General features: G+C 37.0%; 1 long non-coding RNA gene across 2 annotated transcripts in view; it reads left to right on the top strand.

Annotated features, from left to right (window-relative positions):
* The window catches only part of LOC129528124 (uncharacterized), a 46,148-nt gene extending 32,072 nt beyond the window's left edge, over nt 1-14,076 (top strand). Inside the window, exons 1-3 of one of the 2 annotated variants that reach the window (XR_008673346.2) lie at nt 9,105-9,166; nt 10,276-10,413; nt 13,927-14,076. This is a non-coding gene — a long non-coding RNA (uncharacterized lncRNA). Of the gene's footprint in view, nt 1-9,104; nt 9,167-10,275; nt 10,414-13,926 lie in introns of those variants that run through there. The other variant, XR_008673345.2, reaches the window with a different exon arrangement.
* The last annotated feature ends 254 nt before the right edge of the window (nt 14,077-14,330 follow it).

Genomic DNA, 14,330 nt, shown 5'->3' with positions numbered 1-14,330 from the left:
CATTAGACTATTATCTCCATGAAAGCAGATGCTTTGCTTGCAGAACCATCTCAGTTCTAGCATATAGCAGATTTTCAAAAGCTATTTAATGTTTGGAGAGATCATCTTGCTTAAGCCTCCTTTCACATCAGAACACTGAAGCTCAGAGATGATACACAGCTTTTCCATGGAACATGGTTAGGAGCCAAGTTGATACTAAATTTCCTGACAGCTAGTCCTATGCCTACACTATTTCAATCATGGTGCCAGAGCGGGCACCTATGGGGCTGTGAAAAATGTTCCTCTGGGTAGGAGAGGTAGCACATGTAGTATTCTGCATATATGTTCTTGCCTTCCAGCCAACCCAAATTTAAAAATAAATATTTTGGCATATTTTCAGATTTACAAAAAGTTATCAGTATGATACAAAGAATGATCATATACTCTTTACCCAGATTCTCCAAGTGTTAACATTTATTTTTTATTTAAACATTTATTTTTTATGTCTATCTACTATCTATCTATCTATCTATCTATCTATCTATCTATCTATCTATCTATCTATCTATCTGCCTGCTATAGTCTGAATGTTTCTGTTCCCCACCCCCTCCAAATTCATATGTTGAATGCTATTCACCGAGGTGATGATGTAAGTAGATGGAGCCTTGGGAGATGATTAGGTCATGAGGGTGGTGCCCTCATGAGCGGTTTAGTGCCTAAAATGGTTTGGCTGTGTCACCACCCAAATCTCATCCTGAATTCCCACGTGTTGTGGGAGGGACCTAGTGGGAGGCAATTGAATCGTGGGGACAGGTCTTTCCCATGCTGTTCTTGTGATAGTGAATAAGTCTCATGAGGTCTGATGGTTTTAAAAAGGGGAGTTTTCCTGCTCAAGCTCTCTTTGCCTGCTGCCATCCATGTAAGACATGACTTGCTCCTCTTTGCCTTCCACTATGATTGTAAGGCCTCCTCAGCCATGTGGAACTGTAAGTCCACTAAACCTCTTTTTCTTCCTAGTCTTGGATATGTCTTTATCGGCAGTGTGAAGACAGACTAACACAGTGTACTTATGAAAGAGGCCCCAGAGAGCTGATATGCCCCTTCCACCATGTGAAGGCACAACAAGAAGACACAGTCTATGAGGAAGCAGGCCTTCACCAGACAATGCATCTGCTGGTGCCTTGATCATAGACTTCCCAGCCTTCAGAACTGTGGGAAATAAACTTTTTGTTCTTTATAAGTTACCCTGTTTGTGTATTTTTGTTATAGCAGATTTAATGAACTAAGACTCTATCTATCTATCATCTATCTATCTATCTATCTATCTATCTATCTATCTATCTATCTATCATCTATCTATTATCATCTATCTTTCTAGATGCTATCATCTATCTGTCTATCTAGATGCTATCATCTATCTATCTAAGACTATCTATCAATCATCTATTTATCTACCTATCTATCCCTTCCTCCTCCTTCTCGTCATCGTCATCAGTTATCTATCTATATATGCTTTTTCCCTGAACTGTTCACCAGTAACTTATAGATATGATTCTCCTTTATTCCTAAAGAGTTTAGCATGTATTTTATAAAAACAGGAGCAGTCTTTTCCATAACTACAATATAGTTATCAAAATCAGAACATTAAAAATTAACATATTATCATATAATCTCAGTCCTATTCAGATTTGTCAATTTTCCTAATAATGTTCCTTCCAGCAAAAGAAGATGAAAGTTTATGTGTTATATTCAGTTGTCATATGTCTTAGCTTTCTTTTAATCTGGAATAGGTTTATAGTTTTCTAGAAAGAATAGGCCAAGTATTTTGTAGATTGTCCCTTACTTTCGATTTGCTTATGTTTCCTCATGATTACATTGAGGTTACAATATACTTTTAGCAGGAACACTGTAGAAGTTCAAATGCATCACACCAAGAGGCATATGATAGCATTTTGTCCCAATATTGGCAATATTAACTTTGACTGCTTAAAGTATTGTCTGCCAGATTTTATCACTGTAAAGTTACCTCTTTGTCTTTTGTAATTGATAAATATCTGTGAGGAGATACTTGGAGATTATATAAATATATTATTAGTTCTTAAACTTCCCTCCAGTGGTTTTAGTACTCACTGGAGATTCTTGCTTGAGTCAATTGTTATTATGATTACTAAATGGTAGTTTTGTATTTTACAATTTCTTCTACATTTGTTAGCTGCCTTTCTACTACAACCCTTCTCCCATTATTTTGTTTGTTTATAACAATGTAGACTCATTGGGTTATTGTTTTATTCAGTGGATTTTAATACTTTTCTATTAGTTATTTTGATTCTAAATTATTTCAGTTTTGGTAAGTGGGAGTCTTTCAGATTGGCTCCTGGGTCCTTTTGGTACATTCTCATGTTTCTTGTAGCACTTCTTTACTTTCTGGTACAAGAAGATGTTGCGACCTCATTTTGTAATCTCCCTGCCTCAGCCCTGAAATCGGTCATTTATCTAAAAAGATGTGCTTGATTCTATCAAGAAATAATTACTTATAGACCCTTTCACACATTTATATATTTTTATATCTATTATCTCTCTTACTCACTTCTACTATTTTTATCTAAAAAACATGAGTCTACACTGATATCTCCATTTCCAATTCATACTACTGGGATCATTCTAGCTTTCTGCCTTCTCATGTTTGTTTATTTTTTTCATGCCTTCTCGTACTTGTAATCCCCTTTTCCAGTGGCGAGAAACCTGGCTACCATTATTCATAGCATAATGCCTTATTTGCTAATCATAGAATACAAAGAAAATGGTTTCAGATTGCTCATCCATGTCTATGTAAAAGAAGCCCACGAATAAGAACTCAATATTTGTTTAGAATTATTTTTGTTTTTAGCGTAAGTGTATATCATTTAAATCCTGTATGAAAAAGTTACCTGGGTTAATTCTCTCTCCAATTTATTCAGTGTAGGTAGGTTATTCTTTTGAAATATGGTTTGCTATATTTGTTTTGACTCAATTTTAGAGTTATTTCCGTATCCTTTCCAATTTTTTTTGTGTGTTTTTTCTTTCTTTTTCCTTTTTTTGAGTATGTAAAACATTGCCATGGTCCCAAAAGTCAGATCTGTACAAAAAGTATACACAGAGGAGGGTCACTGACCACCTTCTGTCATTCCTTTCATGCTTCCCACCTAGCCTCATCCGCCTTCTCTAGGTAACCAATCACATTAGTCTTCTACTTATCGTCCCTTTGTTGTTTTTGCCTAAATAATCAGATACTTTATTTCCTCTTCTTTCTGAAAAAAGGAGCTCTCTTCCACACTCTGCCTCAGTTCTTCCAGCTTTGCTTCATTCCTTTGCATAGTTGCTTAGTATTCCATTTCCTAGATACACCACAGTTTGGCTAATGAATCGTGTTTGTTTAGACATGTTGCTTCCAATGTTTTATAATAATAGACAATGCTGCAAGGAATATATTTGTTCACAAGTATTTTCAAATTGTTGGAGGTATAGTTGACCCTTGAAAAATGTGCAGGTTAGTGGTGCCAACTCCCATGCACTAAAAAGTCCATGTATAACTTTTGATTTCCCAGCAACTTAACTACTAATAGCCTATTGTTGACCAGAAGCCTTACCAATAACATAAGAAGTTGATTAACATATATTTTATATGTTATATGTACTATATACTATACTGCAATAAAGCAAGCTAGAGAAAAGAAAATTTTATTAAGAAAATCATAAGAAAGAGAAAATATATTTACTATTAATTAGGTGGAAGTGGAACATTGTAAAGGCCATCGTCCTTGTTGTCTTCTTGTTGAGTAGGCTGAAGAGGAGAAGCAGGAGGAAGGGTTGTTCTTGCTGTCTCAGAGTGGCAGGGGCAAAAGAAAATCCATGTATAAGTAGACTGGCAGTTCAAAGGATTCTGTTAAAGGATCAACGGTATATCTGCAGAGTAAATTACTTAAAAGTGGTAATTCTATATCCTAAGGGAATGTATATGTAGCTTTGTTAGATATTGCCAAATTCACCTACATAAGGATAGTATCAATTTGCATTCCAACCAGCATCATATGATCATGTACCTGGAAACCCCCTAGAGAATCTATGGTGACTCAGCAATAAAGAATTCATTAATGTGTCAAGATATAAAGCTAATGAATAATAATCAATTATATCATAAAATGGTAGGGGAAATTTCATTTACAATGGCGAAAAAGAAGACAAGATACTTAAATTTAATAAGAAATATGTAAATCCTATACATGGAAAACTTTAAAGCACTTCTGAGAGACATAAAAGTAGACTTGAACAAATAGATCCCTTGTTTTAGGTCTGATGACTCAACATTATAAAACTATCAGTTCTTTCTAAGTTAACTTATAAATTTAACATAAGTTCAATAAAACTACCAACAAGTGTGTTTTGTTTGTTTTGTGTGTGTGTGTAGCTAGAAAACAATAATCAGAAATACATAAAAGAGTTAAAAAGAGCAATTAGCCCAATTAGATATGAAGACATACAATAACATATAGTCTCTGTAATTAAAACTCTTTAGTACCAATGTTTGAATAGAATATTAGACAAGTGCAATATAAAAGGAAGTGCAGATATAGGTCCAAGTACATGTAACACTTAAATGTTTAAAAAGATGACATTTCAAAACACTGGGGCAAAAATAAGTTTTTCAGTAAATGAAGCATGGACAACTATTTATTCATTTGAAAAAATAAAACAAGCTCCATATCCCACATCATACATAAAAATAAATTAGAAGTGGACCAAGGATCTAAATATAAAATACGAAACCAAATACCAGAAGTAAACATAATAAACGATGGGTCTAATTTATCTAGTAGAGACCTTGGTCTTTGCCACATGCTCTGAAATGACCTTCAGGGATGGTGTAATCAGGGAACTCTACACTTTCCCTGCCTATTGGTGTCTTTTTAGTTTTATGATATACAACCCTGCATTAGTCAACTGCACCCACTAGCCATGAGGCTCCTGAAGTTGACACTTGTGCATGTCACTCTCTGGTGGGATGGTGAGAATGTGTCATCGTGTTGCACGATGTCATGCCATTCTCATGCAATTTCCCCGTCTTCATGTCCTTTTTTGTCCATGCCTTTTTTTCCTTATCCTTTTTATCCTTAAAAATAGCTTATTGTACCACATCCAGGAAAGATTTTTATAACTCTTATTCCTTATTTTGTTTGCCATACTCTCGGTTTCCTATGCATATATTTAATGTCACAAATACTTTATTGTAAAACAATTGCTGATTTGCATCTGAATTCCTCCCTAGGACATAATCTCTTAGAGAACAGGAACCTTATTTTATTTGATTTTTATTCCTAGTACCTACATAGAGGCTGGCATATGGTTGGTGCTTGCATTAATCCTTATAGGCTAGATTGTGTTGCAAGAATCATCAACTGTCCAATCTTAGGGGCTTGACACAACAAAGATTTAAATATCACTCATAAAATATATTGAAAATCTGGGTAACTCTCCAGGGTAGTTGTCCTTCTTGTGGCTGCTCACTGATCCAGGCTACTTTGATCTTGTGAATCAAAGTTCAACAAAATGTGGACGTGTCATTTTATTTACACTTCAGTGGCCAGAACTTACGAAATGGCCTCATCCAATTGCAAGAAGTTTGGGAAATGTAGCCTTCCATATTTACAAGAATAAATGAAGAACTGGATATTGCTTAATAACTGTTAATGAGTGAAGTACTATCAGGGCATTTCTGAAAATTCAGCAGAGATCAAGGAACTTGAGAGGAGTCTGTATTGCAAAGATCTCCAATCAAAAGAAACCAACTTAGATAAATTCTGTAATTTATTTTCAGGATTGATAATATAATAACTCCCTGAAGAAAACTTTAATCTGAAGTCTCCAGATCATTCTAGATGTTTCCATATTATTCTAGGAGGTATGGTCTTGTCTCACAGAGAGGTAGCGTACCCTAACCTGAGTTCACAAATATCTATAAATCAAAAGGTCCTAAGAGCAAGTGGGTCACAAATCATAGTCCTATAAAAGACTTCTGAGTTGGAGAATTTGCCCAGTCAAGGACAGGGACGAAGGTAAAAGGATTCAGCTATCTGAATAGTAAGAAGAGGGTTGGCAGAACAAAATATTGTCATGGTCCTAGATGGGGTTCTTGTCCCAGATGAAATTAGACGACAGCCAGGAAATGGGGCAGAAACTCACCCTGAAGTCTTAACTTAAGGAGTCATGGGAAGCCAAAAATGAGAGAGCATGTGGGTAGCTGAGGAGGCTCATTCAGGATATATGGAAACTTGACCTTGAGAAGAGGAATAATTCTAATCTCCATAAATTCTTAGAATTACCGGATGTTGTTCTCATGGGATTGATGGTAAGATTGAATCTGAGGATTGTATTATAAGCCCAAACCCTCTGTGATTAAAAAAAAAAAGATTTTCTTACCTTTACTCTTAGTTAGAAGCAACAAAAAGTAACCCTTGAATGAGCATGCAACAGGATGAGGAACTGGCATGGGAAAACATTAGGCCTATTCATTTGGGCCAGGGTTTGTTCTGTTTCCCCCGAACAGTCGCAAAAAGAATGCCTTCCTCATGTTCCACCCATCAAGTTTTCAGGATTAAGTAAATACTTTTGACAAAACCATGCTGTTTTAAATTTAAACTCCTTTTCCTGCATTTCTGACATTTTCTTCTGCTGAGTCCAACAAAATAACAGTTTTCTATTATGTAAAGAGGAAACATGGGGTTTAGGTATTGAATTCTGTTCTTATATCCATATAAATGACCTATTATGTTCCAGGGCTTATAATTAAACATCATTTTGGCTTTTCTTTGTGTATGGATGTGACCTTATATTTTGGCATTAGTTACATTTTGTGTAATTCTCTTTCTCTCTCTCTCTACACACACACACACACACACACAATTTATATTATTAATATAGTTTTACAAGAATAAGTGGAAGACATCATTGATTACCTCATACTCCTAAACGCTTAAGTTTGTAATTCTTAAGAGCAAAGCCTTTTTTTAAACATAACCACGATATCAGGAAATTTAACATTGGTATAATACTTTTATTTATTCTCTATAGTCAAATGTTATCAATTGGTCCAATATCATTATAGCTATTTTTTTTCCTGGTCCAATATCCAACATCATATACTACATTTGGTTTTTATGCCTCTTTAGTCTTCTTTTACCTGGAGCATTTCTGTCTGATGTTTTCTCATGAATAGACTCAAGCAATGCATTTTTGACAAGAATATTAATGAAAGAATTTTGTGTCTTTCTCAGTATATTGAGTCATGTGATGATCATGTGTCAATATGGGTGATGTTAGCTTTGATTTCTTGAGTAGGGTGAGATGTCATCCAAATTCTTCCACTGTCTAATTACTGCGTTTCCCTGTGTAATTAATACAGAATTTGTGGGAGATATTTGAGTCTATATAAATACCCTTTCTTACCAAACTTTCACCTGCTAATTTTACTATTCATTAATGTTTTTCAAATATCGTGTCTTGCATATTTATTAGTTAGCATTATACTGAAAAGAAGGATTTTTCCTTTTCCCTAATACAATTGTTTATTCATGTGCTTATTTGTGTCAGTATAGACTCAAAGATTTTTGTTTCACTGAAGTAGTTATAATTCATTATCAACAATATACAAATTGTTCCAGATCATTTGAGGCTAGTTCCTGCATAGTTTTGTCACATTCCCATCATTTTTTGAGCAGCTCCTCATTTTTTATTTTATTTTTAATTTTTTTAGAGATGGAATCTTACTCTGTCACCCAAGCTAGAATGCAGTGGTGTGATCATAGCTCACTGTAGCCTAAAATTCCTGAGCTCAAGGGATCCTCCCACCTCAACCTCCTCAGCAGCTGGGGCTGCTGTGCCGCCACACCAAGCTCGTTTTGGTAGAGATGGGGACCCACCATGCTGACCAGGCTGGTCGCAAACTCTTGACCTCAAGTGATCCTGTAGTCTCCACTTTGCAAAATGTTGAGATCACAGGCGTGAGCCACTGCACCCAGCAGCTCTCATTTTTAGTGCAACAAAGTGTTCCAGGCTCACACTGTACTTTCCCTGCCCCCGCCCTGGAGTCAGTCATTTCTCCTAGGAGCTTAGACTTCTGATTTAATTAGAGCAAGTCTATGTTGTAGTATGCTTTCCCAACCCTCTCCTCACTATCCCCCACACAACTCTATATTCCAGACTATCAGCCTCCTCACTGCTCTGCAAAAATATGGCACTAACTTCTTCCATGTCCACTCTTTCTCCTTTTTGCTGCTTACCAAGCTCAGTCCTCTCTGAGGGTCAGTTCCTTTCCCTTTACTTCCATGACGGATGCACGTGAAGAGGCGTTATGACAGCTGGAGCTCATTCATACCCAGGCTTGATTCCACTAAACTGGCTGGCTAGACAAGTGCCTTCATCTTTCAGGAATATTTGTATGTTTCCAGAAGCTGCAAAATTGGAAAAAGACTTTATGCTCCTGGGAAGAGGGGATTTGTGCTTTAGTGAAAGCTTATATGAGATCTTCAACCCTTTACAACAATGTTAAATGTATTTTTGAGCTCCGTTTCCCCCATAAGAGTTTCCTAAGAAACCCCAGCCCACACTCATTTTTCCCTTCTTTGAACTCCTACTACACTTGGAGGCTGAACCACACAATCTAGCTTTTGTCTATGTGCCTGTTATTTCTGTTATAGCTTCAAATTTTCCATAGTGGTTATTAACTACTTAAGGGAAAAGATGGTTTCATATTTATACATAAATATGATTTCTTCCATAGGATCTGGCCTCACTTCCTATACACAGACAAATATACAGTTCTTATCCTTATGCCTCACACAAATAAGTGCATTAAAAATGATTTTTTGAGGAAGTGAACACAGATCATAGAATTCCATGAGACTAGAACTCAGGTCCCATGACCTCCATGCTATGATTTCTTAACTCTTAATATATTATACCATTAAACCCCCAAACTTGGCCATATGTTTAGCATTATTCTATATATCTAGATATTATAGTCTTATAATATTAATCATCTTCCCTTCATGTTGGAATAAGAATTTTTTTTTTAATTTCATAGAAATGACAAGTGGAGGATAGCATGAATCTCTGACATCCATCGATCATCCCCAGGCTCCATTAAAGCACCTAAGTAAGAAGTAGACATTGTTCTTTGTTTCTCTTTCTCCAGGTCATTTCTGCCGAGCTTGTCATGTTGACAGCAAAAGAAAAGGGCATGGGATATCTGCATACCCACTGTTTAATTGATCCCTAGCCACATTTTCTAATTACTGTATATTTTTTCCATTAAATTAAGTCCATAGGTATACAAGTTAGTTTTCTAGATACATTTATATTTAAATGTCAAAATTTAAACACCGAAAAATTTCTTATTGTATGTTTATTCCAGAATGTTTGTGAAATTTACTATTTTTGATATTTTATTCATTAATTCAATAAACACTTACTGAAAGTCCACTACATGCATTGTGCTGGGTTCTTGTGTCAGGAATGATTTACTGAGGAAGTAATATTGAGGTGAGACATGAAGGAAGAGCAGAAGTTGCCAGGTAAGCTCTGCAAGGAAGAGGATTTTGGTAGAGGAGCAGCATAGGAAGTTGCTGGGTTGTGAAAGAGCTTAGAGAAACTGTCCAGAGGACAGTGGCAAGAAGAGATGTTTGGGAGGAGGCTGGAGTTGTAGGCAGGCACTCTATCTTAAAGGACTTGTAGGGCACGTAAGAGTTTCAGGTTTAATGGAAAATTTAAGGCATTAAGGTGAAATAGAAGTTGAATAGCTTGTAGCAAATAGCTTCGTACCGCTTAATACCCTTTTAACATAGTATAATAATTGATGTTAATGAAAATGATTCTTTTCATAAAGAAAAGTTTACATTCTGTTTCATGAAATCCTATTAGAAAGGTAGAAAAGTTGTATAATACTTTTAAAAAATTTTTTCATCATAGTTAAAAGTGTGTTGATAATTAAAGGGGTAACCCTTACTTATCCAGAAAATTTGTTTGTTTATAAAAGATGTGCTTATCCCAGTTGCATGTTGACTTGTAGCCTTTTAACTTAATACACCAATATTTGTCACAACATATACAAAAACTGTAAAATCTCTCTATAAATATTGTTATTCATCTCATTTATTGATATAAAGTAATAAAGTAAGTTTGATACTGCCTTGTCCCAATCTAAGACCTCCTCTTCATTCTGAAATTGTGTTTTACTTGTTTAATTTTTTTTTTTTTTTGAGACAGGGTCTTGCTCTGTCGCCCAGGCTGGAATGCAGTGGCACGATCTCGGCTCACTGTAAGCTCCGCCTCCCTGGTTCATGCCATTCTCCTGCCTCAGCCTCCCAAGTAGCTGGGACTACAGGTGGCCACCACCATGCCTGGGTAATTTTTTGTATTTTTAGTAGAGACGAGGTTTCACCGTGTTAGCCAGGATGGTCTCGATCTCCTGACCTCGCGATCTGCCGGCCTCAGCCTCCCAAAGTGGTGGGATTACAGGTGTGAGCCACCGCACCCCTCCTACTTGTTTAATTTCTTAAAGAGATGTTACTAATACATTTTCAGTAGCTGATGTATATTTCATAACATTCTGTAGGTTTCTGGAAAATGCATAGCTTGTTATGCAAAAGAATGTCCAATATCTGTCATAAACAAAGAAAACAAACTCAAAACTGGCAAGGCATGTTACTGTATGGCATGTTTCAATGTTATTATACCCTAAGAATCTTTTTCAATCAAAACATAATCATAGGTAAAGAATTACTGGGGAAAGGGGAGTGGGGAAGGAGAATGGCAGTTAGATCACTGATGATGTTAAAAGCCATTAGAAACAGAAAATAGATACCCATTCTCTAGGATGTAAGGCATGGAAGGACTTACCCAGCTTACCCAAGGCTATGAGCTCAAGGCTATGAGTCTCCTGCTGGGACTCAGGAGAACAACAACATAGAACCTTTGGTGTCTCAACAGAAAATGACTCTGGCTGATTTAAGCAGAAAATGAATTTACCAAAACATAATACAGTAGTTTACATAATCACAAAGAAGACTGGAGAACTGGGTGCTGAGACAGCCCAAAATGTACCCAAAACCATGTTACAAAACTGTTACCATCTCCACTGAGTGTCAAGTGCCGCAGCTTGTGCCTGTGATAGCCATCAGGCCTGGGCAGTACTCAGTTTTATTGCCATTGTCCCAGTCCTCTCTTCTATGTCCTTCTAACTCTTGAGTCCACAGTGAATTCTTCGAGCATACATAGTGGAAGGCAGATCCTGCATCTCCCAAAGACTTATAGTGGAGAAATTCCCAAACATAAGAAGTAGGATTGAATATGTAGTGGCCAAAAATAATGACGATTTTTACATAGCTCATCCCTTTGAATATCCTTCATACATGATTTCATTTACAACTCTTGGTTCCTATCATACTAAAAACAACCCTTGACAGCTTTGGCACACTTACCTTCTCCCCAAAATGAAGAAACCCAGAGCCTCATCAATTGATGCCTGCAGCTCCTGGCTCAGGATCTCAGGAAGATGCCCAGCTTTCCTCTGCTTCTCTCATGATCGTGTGTCCATACTCTGTAATCTATGGACTAAACCGAGAAGGTGTCACCCACACATGCTGTGTAGGTGTGAAAGAAAGAGGAAATTTGGTAAAAATAATTAAATGTAAGTCTGACATAGCAAGGAAAAGAACATAAGTATGCACTTATGACACTAGGTCATAGATATGATTTATTTGCTCTCCTATTAACTTAGTATTTCTTTGACTTTACCCAGGAACTTTCATTCCTGAAGGATCTAACTCCCAGTGGTAGCACCTATATGGGGTTGCCATGATTGGCTATTATTTTTTGCTCTTGTTGTTACACTATAGGTACTGAAAAGTCCCCTCTGGTTTCCATCCACATTATTCCCATATCTCTATATGTTAGTCACCTCACTTCTCATAGACAGTCAGGTTCCAGCAAAAATAAAACATTTTTTTCATTTTCACCATTCAATACAGGAGAAGCCCAAAGTATACGAGTAGTTTTCTTAATCTTCTAATTCATTAGAATCATACTTGTGTTCTCTAATGAAAGTATTTCTCCCATGGTTTCTAAAGTCTGTCTCTGTCAGCAGTGCCTAAAGTAACAGGAATGTGAATCACATATTGTAAGTATTTCTTCTGTATTTTACAAGATGAATCATGTCCCATCTTGAGGCTAGAGGCTGCATCTCGTATCACTTTGTTTCTGAAGGGCTGGAGGGTGAAGTATGATAGGATCTCAGAATTAGGCTGGATACTGCTGAGAAGGCTTAACACTCTTGAAAATGGGGGATTGGAGAACTGGGTCAGCTAGAAGCTGATTACTACGATGAGTATCCAGTGGTCTAGTATACTGTGTTCAAGCTTGTCTTTATCTATTTATTTTTTGAGACGGAGTCTCACTCTGTCACCCAGGCTGGAGTGCAGTGGTGCGATCTCTGCTTACTGTAACCTCCGCCTCTCGGGTTCAAGTGATTCTGCCTCAGCCTCCTGAGTAGCTGGGATTACAGATGACCGCTACGACACTTGGCTAATTTTTGTATTTTTTGTAGAGATGGCGTTTCATCATGTTGGCCAGGCTAGTCTCGAACTCCTGACCTCAAGTGATCTGCCTGCCTTGGTCTCCCAAAGTGCTGGGATTACAGGTGTGAGCCACCACGCCTGGCCAAAGCTGTCTTTAAATTGGGCTTGGTTGCAGCACTTTCCATGCCTAAGGTATAAAGATATTCAGTCTACTGGCTGGAATTTATGTCAGACAGACTATTGTGCCATGTTCCCACACAATCAGTCTATTTCTAGCTGAAGTCTGTGAAGTAGCTAGGCATAAAATAGACAGGGTCCAGCCCTCCAGAGGAAAGGATAGGCAAGAGCTAGGCTGGACATCAGAGTCTGTCAGGTAATCTGGAGTTTATGGCAAGGCCGCTGGGCTAGAAGGATATTGGATTGCTGTGCATAGAAACTGATGACTGCGTTAGTGTCACAGTGGTTTGGGACAGATGCCAAATAAGTGTCTCTGCAGGCAACCCACATGTGAAACACATAGCAGAGAGACACTAATTGTTGACCTCACTTGCTGGTGGGCTAAGATTGTTGGTCAACTTGCTACTGTGGCCCAGGCAGTTGGTGCAGCTGAGTTGTAGATGTAAAAATCAGCAGCCCCAATGAAAGGGGCAGGGAGAAGTAGGAGCTGAAAACAGGAACCAAATATGAAGCCAGATGGAATCCAATAGGATGGCCTAAGCTTGCTCGCTTTTCAAATATGATAGTCAAACTTCTGTACCATTTTCAGACCAAGACTCTTAACACCTGAATGAAAAGAAATACTATGGGTAAAACTTAACAATCAAATAAAAGGAAAGAATGACAAAGAACTAAAAAACAAAATTGGCCTAGTGATCTGACACCCCTTTCGGTTCTGAAAGTGGCAAAGACATCTGAGGAGACTGTCATAAGGTCATGGTTATATTTAAAGCCAGCATAATGTACAATTACCTAGGAATGACAGGAGAATCCAATGTATCTGAGATTCATCACATTAAATGTATTTGTTTTGAAGTTTTGGTCCTTTTGGAGGAATTTTTTATTAAAATTATAAGTACTGGGCATGTTACACAGCTACTGAATTGATTTGTTTTTGGCAGCACACTTTCCTGTGGGTTAGCAGAGGGAAGAATGTCAGCAATATTGTGAGTCTGGTGCTACATGTAATTTGGGAAACCACAAACTCCTTAAGTGTACTGACCACTCAGCACTAATTTATAGCCCCAGAAACTATAGAGACTTAATTTCTTTTAATTCTTACAATCTAGCTTTAGAAACCAATGCTTAAATACTACCAGTACCTTTTTTTGTTTGTTTTTTTTAGAGGTGGAATCCTGCCATTTTGCCCAGGGTGGATTTGAACACATGACCCTCCTGCCTCAGTTTTCCGAGTAGCTGGGACTGAAAAAGCAGCGTCTCTGTTTTTGTGTTCAGAGTGACATTAACCTACTTCTGTTTAAATGAATAAAATTGTCTTTCCATTAGATTCATTTGGTGGAGAATTTAACTTAAAATGTAAAAGTAAAGAGGAGTTAGAGGTGAGCTAGAATTGTATAGTTTAATACCATGTAAATATTGCCAACTTATTTTTTCTAATTTAATTAGAACTAATATAAAGTTAATAAGATGAAAATAAATTCATTGTCCAGAATTGTAAACATTGGAATGATAGTAAGGATCCAATGCTATTGACTTCCCTTTCTTTGAAGCAGAATAGCATTGCTAAAA

The sequence above is a fragment of the Gorilla gorilla genome, chromosome 19 (assembly GCF_029281585.2).
Source record: "Gorilla gorilla gorilla isolate KB3781 chromosome 19, NHGRI_mGorGor1-v2.1_pri, whole genome shotgun sequence".
In the NCBI taxonomy this organism is placed as follows: domain Eukaryota; kingdom Metazoa; phylum Chordata; class Mammalia; order Primates; family Hominidae; genus Gorilla; species Gorilla gorilla.
The sequence above is the reverse complement of the archived record's forward strand: the minus strand, read 5'-3'. Positions and strand labels throughout refer to the sequence as shown.